At 38.7% G+C, this 12,329-nt stretch overlaps 1 long non-coding RNA gene across 1 annotated transcript in view; it reads left to right on the top strand.

The window, feature by feature from the left end:
• The window catches only part of LOC107014079, a 16,220-nt gene that overhangs the window by 1,329 nt on the left and 2,562 nt on the right, over positions 1–12,329 (top strand). The window lies entirely within an intron of this gene.

Genomic DNA, 12,329 nt, shown 5'->3' with positions numbered 1-12,329 from the left:
TATATAGAGAGAGAGAGAGAGAGAGAGAGAGAGAGAAGAGTGGGAGAGAGGGGAGAAAGGTTAGCTAGTTTTAGAATAGAAAGAATAATTAGGCTAAATACATGTATTGATATGAAGGTCATAACTCAAATATATATGTATCAATACATATATAGTATGAACCATTCAGTTGTTACTAAAAATTTCTATGGTAAAGGTATATGGTCTCTTTCTTTGTCACGCCCCAAGCTACCTCCGAGACGCGAACACGAAACCTAGGACTAGAAGTGATTCCAAGCTAACCCTGCTGGAATGATCATGAGCATACTAAGGAATATAAACTATTGCGAAAACTAAATCATAATATCAAACTCAAAAGATGGGGAATACTCATATTCTATAACTGAGATATTCAAAAACAATGAGATTATAGTCTCTAAACTGGACTAAAAATACTGGAACAAGCCCCAATTAAATCTAGAAAAAACCGAAACTAAAAGACTAAATACTGAAAAGAAACTCATTACTATTATCCTCGGAGAATAAGGTCTCACCACTGAATCTGCTGAAGTAAATATCGAAAATCGATCTATACGTGATCTAGATGCTGAGAACCTGAACATACATCACGAGAAGATGTAGCGCACACATGTGTCAGTACTTGAAAGGTACTGAGCATGTAGGATAGAATAAAGCATAAATAAAACATAATTGAACAAGCATAAAAGCAAGTATAATGATCTAAACATGATATAGTAAATCTCTGAGCTAACTGAATGCAATGATCAATTTACAACATGTTGAAACTGAATATTGAGTATACTAATAAATGGTCAATGCAAGAGAGTCTAACTGAATTGTGGGAGCTACTAAATAACCGACAATAAAATCACATGAGTTAAATGTGGAGTCCGGTGTATACGTCCCATCGTGAGGACTCAATACCCTGCCAAAGGTATAAAGGCATGCTGGTGTGATCACTAAACTGATTGCCCACAGAGGGGACTTACAACCTACTTGGCTAGTAGTTCTGGGGGTACGCTGAATCCTAGTCCAACTTGGTATTATGCTACTCTCATGAATTATGTAACTAACTGATTATGACTGAGTTCCTGTAAATGCTGGATAGCTCAAAACTGAACATATAAACTGAGAATGCAACATTTAATATGATAATGATGCATTAAAAACTAAGGCATGTATAACTGAATAACTGAAATATCTGACCTAGTATGTGTAATTCAAGAACTAAAGAAATACAAAGATAGAGTTCTGAAATTCATGCGATAAACTGAATAATAACTTTACAATATGATTTGGAACATATATTTAGTAGATTCATGAAGTTCTATCAAAGTTGTAGAAACCCTAGGCTTAATCATGATAAGAGAACCAAGAACTCACTGAAAACTGGAACCCAATGGGTGACAGGAACCCACTAGTGAAATCCCACATACCTGGTGAGGAAATTCACGGAGAAACACTTAGTCTTCGGGGCTGGAACTGCTGGAACCTTGTTGCGTTTTGAACTAGGGTTCTTGACCTTTTTCTTCTTTCTTGCTTGTAATTTTCTATGTTTTGATCAATGATTTGACTATGGTAAGTTTTAGTTATGTTTCTAGACTTAAACTGACTATAACCTGATGATTTAGGGTCAAAAAGGTGTATCTTAGGATTTAAATAAAGTGGAAAAAGACCAAAAGACCCCTGGGTTAATTGCTGTCGGACCAAATGATGACTTGGATAGACGGTCCGTCGTTTCATCAACGGTCCATCTTTTGGTCCGTAGGTTGGGCCTATTCGACAGGCCTTTACTAAAACAGGCATAAGTTTTTACTCGGAGGTCTGATTTTAGCAAGGTCGGTGGCTATGGAAAGCTAATTCAATTATCTATCTATTGGTAGGTCATGAGACACCTTATTTTCTTTTGTGCTAAGAGTTATGAACATAATGAAGTTGACCCAACATTTTCCCCCTTAACTATCTGCAATTTCTCAGCTACGGTGAGACCTACGGACTGTAGGTCCATCTACGGACCATACTGGTCAATCGTGTTTCTTATTAGAGAGTGAATGAATGGGGTGTTGATCGGCAGATACAGACTACGGATCATAGTCTGACCTACGGATCGTTGGTCTGTCCTTCGTTCGACACTTCGTCAAATTTTCCTAGGTTGAGATTGTGGGGGTTTCTTACTCCATCGATGGATGTGCAGGACGAATTGTGGTTCAGGCTAGGGTCCGTCGATGGCCACCGTCTGTTGCAACTGTAGATTTTTTGAAAAACTGGTTTTTGGTTTATTTTGGATACGGGGTGTTACATTATCTCCCCTTTGGGAACATTCGTACTCGAATGAAGAATAAACTAGCTGGAATAGAGGAATAGAGCTGCAAACCTTACTAGTAAACACTGAGAGCTGAGTTTCTGACTGAATTGAGTTCTAAGAACATGAAAATACGCTGAAAATGAATGTACAAACTGAGGGAACATGATTCTAAGACTGAATTCACGCATGAATGACTGGAAAACTGAAGAGGAACTATTACCTCAAGCTGGAGTGGAATCGGAAGGAAAGAGGTGAGGATACTTGGCTTTCATGGTTGCTTCTGCTTCCCAAGTAGCTCCCTCTACAGGTTGACGCCTCCACAAAACATTGACTGAAGCGACTTCTTTATTTCTCAACCTTCTAACCTGACGGTCAAGAATCTCAACTGGTACATCCTCGTAAGAAAGACTATCTTTCACCGCCACACTCTCTAATGGCACTACAGAGACTGGATCACCCACACCGTTCTTCAAGAGTGATATGTGGAAGACCAGGTGCACTGTTGCTAATTCTGCTAGCAACTCTAACTCATATCCCACATTGACAACCCTTTTCAAGATCTTGTAAGGGCCTACATATCTAGGACTGAGCTTCCCTTTCTTGCCAAATCTCACCACTCCTTTCATAGGAGACACTTTCAGTAAAACCCAATCATCATCTTCGAACTCTGATTCTCTTATGCTTACATCTGCATAAGATTTCTGACGACTATGGGTTGTCTTAAGTCTATCTCTAATGAGTTGCACTTTCTCCATAGCATAATGACTGAATCTGGACCTATTAAAGGTGTTTCACCTACTTCAAACCAACCAAGGGGAGATCTACATCTATGCCCATACAAATTCTCATACAGGGTCATTTGAATGCTGGAATGGTAGTTATTGTTGTAGGAAAACTCAATAAGAGGAAGGTGATCATTCCAACTACCCTTGAAATCAATCACACAAGCTCTCAACATATCCTCTAAGGTCTGAATTGTACGCTCTGCCTGCCCATCCGTCTTTGGATGAAATTTTGTACTAAGGTTAACTTGAGTACCAAAACCCTTCTGAAATGACTTCCAAAAATGAGAGGTAAACTGAGGTCCTCTATCTGAGATGATAGACAAAGGAACTCCATGCAACCTCACAATTTCATTAATGTAAAGCTTGGCATAGTCTTCTGCAAATTTGTAGTCTTAAATGCTAAAAAGCGATAAGACTTAGTCATCGTATCAACTATCACCCAAATTGAGTCATGTTGTCTACGAGTATAAGGTAACCCTACGATGAAATCTATATTGATAACATCTCACTTCGAAGTAGGAATATCGATCTCTTGAGTCATACCTCCTGGTTTCTGATGTTCTACCTTGACTTGCTGGCAATTGGGGCACTTACTCACAAAATCTGCTATGTCCCTCTTCATGCCATTCCACCAATAGACTTCCCGCAGATCGCGGTACATCTTAGTGTCACCTGGGTGAATAGAACATATGGAGTTATTATGGAATTCTGCAAGGATATGCTTTCTCAACTCACCCACATCAAGAATACACCATCTACCCTGGTAGCGAAGTACACCATCTCCCCCTTGGGAAAACTCCCATCTCTGATTGTGGACTGCATCCTTAAGTTCAAGAAAAATTGAATCACTGTCTTACTTTTCCTTAACCTCCACTACCAAGGAAGATTCTGCCCCATTCTAAACTATTACACCACTATCTGATATTGATCATAAGGCGAACTCCTAAACGAGCAAGCTTGTGAACATCCTTCACTAGCTCCTTCCTTTCTTCCTCAACGTGGGCTACACTACCCATAGATAATCTACTAAGAGCATCTGCTACTACATTCGCCTTACCAGGATGATAATGCACGTTTATCTCATAATCGTTAAGGAACTCAAGCCATCTCCTCTGGCGAAGATTCAACTCTTTCTGGGTGAACACATACTGAAGTCTCTTATGGTCAGTGAACACATCTACATGAACACCATACAAGTAGTGTCTCCATAACTTGAGTGTAAACACCACCGCTGCAAGCTCGAGGTCATGAGTTTGATAGTTCTTCTCATGCACCTTAAGTTGTCTAGAATCATAAGCTATAACCTTATCTCGCTGCATCAACACACAACCAGGCCAACTCTGGATGCATCACAATAAATAACATAACCATCTGAACCCTCTGGTAGAGTCAAGGAAGTAGCTATAGTCAATCTAGTTTTCAATTATGCAAAGTTTTTCTCACAATTGTCTGACTATTTAAACTTGACCATTTTCTGAGTTAATCTAGTCAAGGGTGAGGCTGGATGAAAATCCTTCCACGAACCTTCTATAATACCCCACTAGGCCTAAGAAACTTCTGATCTCTGTAGCAGAGGTACTAGGCCATTGTTTCACTACTTCTATCTTCTGTGAATCAACTCGGATCCCTTCGCTAGTTACAATGTGACCAGGAAAAGCAACAGATTGCAACCAAAACTCACATTTGCTAAACTTAGCAAATAATTGGCGATCCTTGAGAGTTTGTAAAATAATTCTCAAATGAATCGCATGTTCTTACTCATTCCTAGAGTAAATGAGGATGTCATCAATGAAGACGATAACGAAAAAGTCCAAGTACTGATTGAACAATCTGTTCATCAAATCTATGAAAGATGCAGGAGCCTTGGTTAGTCCAAATGACATAACTACAAATTCTTAATGACCATACCGGGTTCTGAAGGCTATTTTCAGAATGTCACTATCTATGACTCTAAGCTGATGATAACCCGATCGGAGGTCTATCTTTGAGAAGTGACTAGCACCTGAAGTTGGTCAAACACGTCACCAATCCTGGGGATGGGATACTTATTCTTGAGTGTGACCTTGTTCAACTGTCTATAGTCAATACACATTCTGAGAGAACCATCTTTCTTCATTACGAACAATACTGGTGCACCCCATGGTAAAATACTAGGTCTGATGAAGCCCTTATCTAGAAGGTCTTTCAACTGTTCTTTCAATTACTTAAGCTCTGCTGGAGCCATTCTGTAAGGAGGGATAGAAATAGGCTGGGTATTTGAAAGGAGATCAATTTCAAAGTCGATTTCCCTTTCGGGAGGGACTCCGGGAAGATCTTCTGGAAACTCATTAACTACTAGAATTGACTCAATAGTTGGGGTGTTAGAGCTAGAATCCATAACCCTAACTAGATGATAGAGATAACCCTTAGAGATCATCTTTCTGTCCTTAAGGTAAGAGATGAATCGACCCATAGGCGCTAAACTACTACCCTTCTATTCTAAGATTGGTTCATCTGGAAACTGAAAATGAACAATCCTAGTTATACAATCGAATGGGGCATGAATGTAACCAATCCATGCCTATAATGACATCTAAGTCTACCATTTTTAACTCTACAAGATCTACTGAGGTGACTTTCTGAGAGATTGTGACAGGGTAATTTTTGTATACCCGTCTAGCTATAACTGGGTCACCGACTGGAGTAGAGACTGAGAAAGGTTTTGAGATAGTTTCTGGACTAACACTGAATTGGACTGCTATGTAAGGAGTTACAAAAGAAAGAGTAGCCTCTGGATCTAACAACGCATAAACATCAAGGTCAAAGACTAGAAATATACTAGTAACTACATCAGGAGAACCTTCCTGATCCTGGAGAGCCTGAAGAGAATACAACATGTTCTGGCGCTGACCGCCACCAGTACCAGATGAGTTACCCTGCTGAGCTGGGAGACTTGATGTGCTGCTGAAGTTGTAGACTGAGCTCTACCATTCCCGCCTCCTTGACCCTGTCTAGAAGGACAATCCCTCAACCTGTGAACAGACTGACCGCACCCAAACATCCCTCTTTTCCTGCAAGACACTCGCCCAGATGGTTCTTAACACACTTAGGGCAAGTGGAGTAGTCTTTGTGCCTGAACACTTCCTTGAGATTTAGAGCCTGATGCTCTACCCTTCTGGTCATACATGTTCTTGGAGGATGGAACACTAGCTGACGAATGGGCGTGAACTGAAAACTTTTGCTTACTATGCGAGCGATTTCCACCACCCTATTTATGTTGAGAATAGTTATAGTTCCCAGTCCTAGCCTTCTTATTCTCCTTAGCATGTTCCCTAAGCTTATAACCCTCAACCTGCTGAGAATGAGTCATAAGCCTAGAGATGTTCATATCTCCAAGTAACATAGCACTTCTGCACTCAGTTTTCACCAAATCCGACACTTTATAAACTTATTCATCTGAGCCCCGGAGTCAGCAACCATGTGAGGAGCTTACCTAGAGAGTTGGTTAAACTTGAGTCCATACTCTTGGACTGTCATGTTACCCTGCCTTAAGTTCATGAATTCCTGAGCCTTTGCTTCTCTCAACTCTATTGGGAAAAAACTGTTTAGAAACGTCTCACTAAAGCAATACCAAGTAATAGGAGCTGCATCTGTACCCGTATTTTCCTTCCACTGAGTGTACCAGATATGATCAACATCCTTCAACTGGTATGATGTCAACTCAACCCGATCATTCCCTGTGACTTGCAATACCTCTAAGATCTTCTTGATCTCATCCAAGAAATTCTGAAGATCCTCATTAGTTTGTGGTCCTAAGAACTCAGGCGGATTCATCCTAACAAAATCACGGACCCTTGCTTATACTGATCCACCATTTTCATTCACATAAGCATGAACCCGATTGTTCTGGTTAGTCATACTTTGAGCCAACATCTGTATAGCATTTCTGAACTAAGCATTGGAGACTTCTTGATCGGGGACTGAAGCAGCTGCTTTTGCATTCATGGCATTCACATTCCTATCGTTAGCTCTACGAGGAGGCATGATCTGAAACGTAGAACGTCAAGTTAGAATGGAATAAGATCATTCCTTACGCACGATAAAAGTAACAAGAAAGTGAAGTTTTTCTAAAGCACTTTGTAGCCTCCCTCTCATTAGTTGTGGTGCACTTCACACCCATGGAAAGGACTCTACTTAGTGCGGTTTTTCAGACATCTAGGACTCTTGAACCTAATGCTCTGATACCAAGTTTTGTCACGCTCCGAGCTACCCACTAGACGCGGACGCAGAACCTAGGACCACAAGTGATCCCAAGCTAACCTTGTTGGCATGATCATGAGTATATTAAAGAATATAAACTGTTGTGGAAACTAAATCATAAATTTAAACTCAAAAGATGGGGAATACCCATATTTTATAACTGAGATATTTGAAAACAATGAGATTAATACAAAGGAAAATTAACTCAATACTAAGCTGAAACTAACTATGTCTTAAAATAGCCTCTAAACTGAACTAGAAATACTGGAACAAGCCCCAACTAAATCTAGCAAACACTGAAACTAAAAGACTAAATACTAAAAAGAAACTCATGACTATTGTGCTCGGAGAATGAGGCTTCACCACTGAATCTGCTGAATTGAAGATCAGAAATCGATCTATGTGTGATTTGGATGCTGAGAACCTGAACCTACATCACGAGAAGATGTAGCGCATGTATGTGTTAGTACTTGAAAGGTAATGAGCATGTAGGATAGAATAAAGCTGAAATAAAATATAATTGAACAAGCACAAAAGAAAGTATAAAAATCTGAACAGGATGTACTAAATCTCTGAGCTAACTGAATGCAATGACCAATTTATAACATGCTGAAATTGAATACTGAGTATACTAATAAATGGTCAATGCAAGAGAGTCTTATTGAACTGTGGAGCTACTAAATAACCGACAATAAAACCACATGAGCTAAATGTGGAGTCCGGTGTATACACCCCATCAAGGGGACCCAATATACCCTGCCAAAGGTATAAAGGCATGCTGGCGTGATCACTAAATTGATTGCCCACAGAAGGGACTTACAACCTATTTTGCTAGTAATTCTGGGACTAATGAGGGACGTTGAACCCTAGTCCAACTCAGTATTATGCTACTCCCATGAATTATGTAACTAACTGATTATGACTGAGTTTCTGTAAATACTTGATAGCGCAAAACTGAATGTGAAAACTGAGAATGCAATATTTAATCTGATAATGATGCATTAAAAACTGAGGCATGTATAACTGAATAACTGAAATGTCTGACCTAGCTTGTGTAATTCAAGAACTAAAGAAATACAAAGCAAGGGTTATGAAATTCATGCGATAAACTGAATAATAACTTTACAATAAGATTTGGAACATATATGTAGTAAATTCATGAAGTTCTATCTAAGTTCTAGAAATCGTAGGTTTAATCATGATAAGAGAACCAAGAATTGACTGAAAACTAGAAACCCAATGGGTGAAAGGAACCCACTCGTGAAATCCCACATACCTCGTGAAATCCCACATACCTGGTGATGAAATTCACAGAGAAACACTTAGATTTTGAGGCTGAAACCTTGTTGCATTCTTGAACTAGGGTTCTTGACCTTTTTCTCCTTTCTTGCTTCTAATTTTCTAAGTTTTGATTAATGATTTGACTTAGGTGTAAGTTTTATTCTAGGCTTAAACTGACTATAACCTGATGATTTCAGGTCAAAACGACGTATTTAAGGGGTTTAAACAAAGTGAGAAAAGACCAAAAGATCCCTGGGTAACTGCTGTCGAACCAAACGACGACCTGGACAGACGGTCTGTCGTTCCATAGACGGTCCGTCGTTTGGTTTGTAGGTTGGGCGTGTTCGATAGGCCTTTACTAAAACAGACATAACTTTTTACTTGGAGGTCTGATTTTAGTAAGGTTGGTGGATATGGAAAGATAATTCAATTATCTATTTGTTAGTAGGTCATGGGACACCTAATTCATTTTGTGCTAAGAGTTATGACCATCTGAAGTTGACCCAACTGTATTTTCCCCCTAACTATCTGCTATTTCTCACTTATGGTCAGACCTAGGTCCATCAACGGACCGTGCTGGTCAATCGTGGTTCTTATCAGAAAGTGAGTGAATAGGGTGTTGATCTACGGATACAGACTACCGACCATAGTCTGACCTACGGACCGTCGGTCCGTCCCTCTTTTGACACTTAGTCAAATTTTCCTAGGCTGAGATTGTGGGGGTTTCTGACTCATCGACGGATGTGCAGGACGGACCGTGGGTCAGGCTATAGTCCGTCGATGGCCACTGTCTGTTGTACTTGTAGATTTTAGGAAAAACTGGTTTTTGGTCTGTTTTGGATATGGGGTGTTGCATTCTTCATAGGTTAGGATCAATTCCTTGGTTGTGAGTACATTAGTTATGAATTATGTGTCCATATAATGCCCTTGTCACTTAGTTAAGTTGAAAGTGCTCTGACGATTTAGTTTCGAGCTTAAGTTTAAAGTATGAAAACTTCAAATAATCATATCTCTCAGCCTATAATGAATTAGGTAACTCATAACTTATCAAATTAAATGTCTATTAGTGTTCTTTACAACTCCACGATGTTTGCATTATTTGAATTCATAATAAATGTTATGACCATTTCACCAAAGACTGTTCGTGTTGAAAAGATGAGGATACTATAGCGGGAATGCTACAGCGACCTACCTGCAGTTAAATGCAATTTTCGGACTTAAAATGTTAATTTACTCCTAAAACTCATTTAAGGTCGGGATAGAGCAATAAAATAGTGATTTCTTCAATTTTCCATTGATTTCCTCCTTCAAGGTAAGTCCTTCCATCGATCTTACACTCGTTTGATTATTTAATATTTAGAATAACATTAGATTGATCATGGTGTGGATAGAAAGTTAACCTAGATAGAATTTTCTGATGTATAGAAAATTAATAGGTTGAAAACCTCTTGAATTTGAGTTAGCATTGATAGATTATGTGCTTGGGACTACACATTGATCTAACCCTTTCAAAATAGAATTTTTGAGTAGATTTGAGGGTAGAACTAGTCGGTTTGAACGCCAAAGTATTTGTTAGAAGAGTAGTTTATTAATTATTCTTACAATTGTTACATTAGATGATTTAACCTTCAGAGTTGTGAAGAAGAAAGAAGATCATCAGTCGCACAACTTACTTGTCACAGCAGCTTGACGTCCAAATAGGCTAGATTTTTTAACTAAGTAGTTTAGATATGCTTCCAATTACATGATATTTTATAGATTGACAGGATTTTTCATGCCGAGGCCTTAGGGCACAGAGTCTAAATGGTCAAAGGTTGTTTTATTGCTACGAAGGTGGGAAAAGATAATAACTAGGGGGTGGTTCTCTAGTTCTTGAATGTTAATTTTGAGTTTTCTTGTTGGGTGATTTTGTGATAATTTTAAGGCTAAGTGTTATGAAATTTTTGAGTTATAGTCATTTATGGTACTTGTGGTAATCAACAGGAACTATGTGTACTCATAATGTGGTTCAATGTTGGGCCATTGATATATAGGCATGGTTGTGTTGTCCAATATATGTATGTATGCATGTTTACTGTTTATTAGTATCATTTGTGTAATGCATTCTGGGAAAAACATATGAAAGCATATGAAGCGATATTATGTTGATAATTTCATGCAATGATATGTGAGTTGAGGTTTCAAGTATTCTTGTTCATTATGTTTGTGATTATGTATGATTGTTTGTAATTGTTGGTTGACACGCGTACCACGTCTTAGTAGAGGATGTCCCCATGGGTTTCTCAAATACCACATCTGGTATATACTAACGGTTGGCTCGAATACCACACATGATACACAAATATCCATATACGGTTGGCTGCGGTACCACGTCATTACACTAACAACGGTGACTCAGATATCACGCCTAATATAAATACTAACTCTGATTGGCGTGAGACCACACCGATACACTAAAAGTTTGGGTGTGAATTCCATGAGAGAATTGTATTTACATATTGGTTCCCTGAGTGAACTGGGTTTACTTCTTCATAATGGATTGTACATGTGGGTCCATAAGTGGCTAAGATTTGTGTTTAAATGTTGGAATGGTTCTTATGTAGATCAGGTTTGATGTTAAACACTGTGAATGATATTTTAAGGATCCTTAGGAGGTCCGGGTTACTTGAAAGATGTGATGCATCAAATATGTTTTGTTGTACTGATGTTGATTTTGTTCATGATTATTGTTCATATCAACTTAGGGTGAGAACTGAGAGTCTAGGCTATATTATACTTGTGATTATGATTGTATTTTATCTATTTTGCTATGTTATAGATGATGACCGTGGTCTGGTGCATAGTTTTAAGTGTTGGGATAGGCTATAATTTTTAGTGCTTAGAACCTAGTTGATAATGGGGATTTGAAGTAATATGACCGAGTTAATCTAAGGAACCAGTTTTGGATACTGATCTGAAAAGGCTGAGGTGTTGTCATGAGAACTTGAGTGAGACTAGTAAGTGGGTTAACATAGTTGGTAGCGGTCTTGTATATGGGAAATCCCTATGCGATAGAAGGGTTAAGTTATGATCTGATATGAGGGTGACATAAATGGTAGGCTTTGGAATCCTTAGAGTGACAAGGGTGTTGAATGTTTAAATACTAGAGTTGAGAGCGGAATGAGGTAGGAGGTTGAGTCCAAACCGTGCTAGTTTATGGATATTATACCTGAGATGGTGAAAACATATGGATAAATATTTTGAGTGGTGTGACTTTCATATTGCATGTTTTCTTCTGAATTTCTGCATGTGGTAGGTTCGGATCGACCGATGATGCCTGCCAGTACGTGTTATTTGTATGGATACTACTCTTACTATGCCACTTGGTATAGTCTGGTTGTAAGAATTCAGTAATGTTTCATAGGAGAAGATGTTGATGATCCCTAACAGTTTCTACTCCTCTTTCCTTATGGTGAGAGTTGTGTCTTATTTCTTTTAAAAATTGTACTTTTAGAAGACCTTGAACCTGTTTAGACAAGTTCCCTAAGAGTGTTAGTGTGTTTCCTTGTAAAAGTAACTTTGGAGGTTTTAATCAATTTATGGCGATTTCATAACCATTAAGGGTGTTAGCTTATGATTTGTTTATTTTTTCACATGTTACAACTTGTTTGGGGTTGAGGGTTTTCTTATCTAGGTGGTAGAGATTGAGGTGTGTCTATATATATATATATATATATATA

Source organism: Solanum pennellii, chromosome 3 (genome assembly GCF_001406875.1).
Source record: "Solanum pennellii chromosome 3, SPENNV200".
In the NCBI taxonomy this organism is placed as follows: domain Eukaryota; kingdom Viridiplantae; phylum Streptophyta; class Magnoliopsida; order Solanales; family Solanaceae; genus Solanum; species Solanum pennellii.
This window is presented reverse-complemented; position numbering and strand designations above follow the sequence as displayed.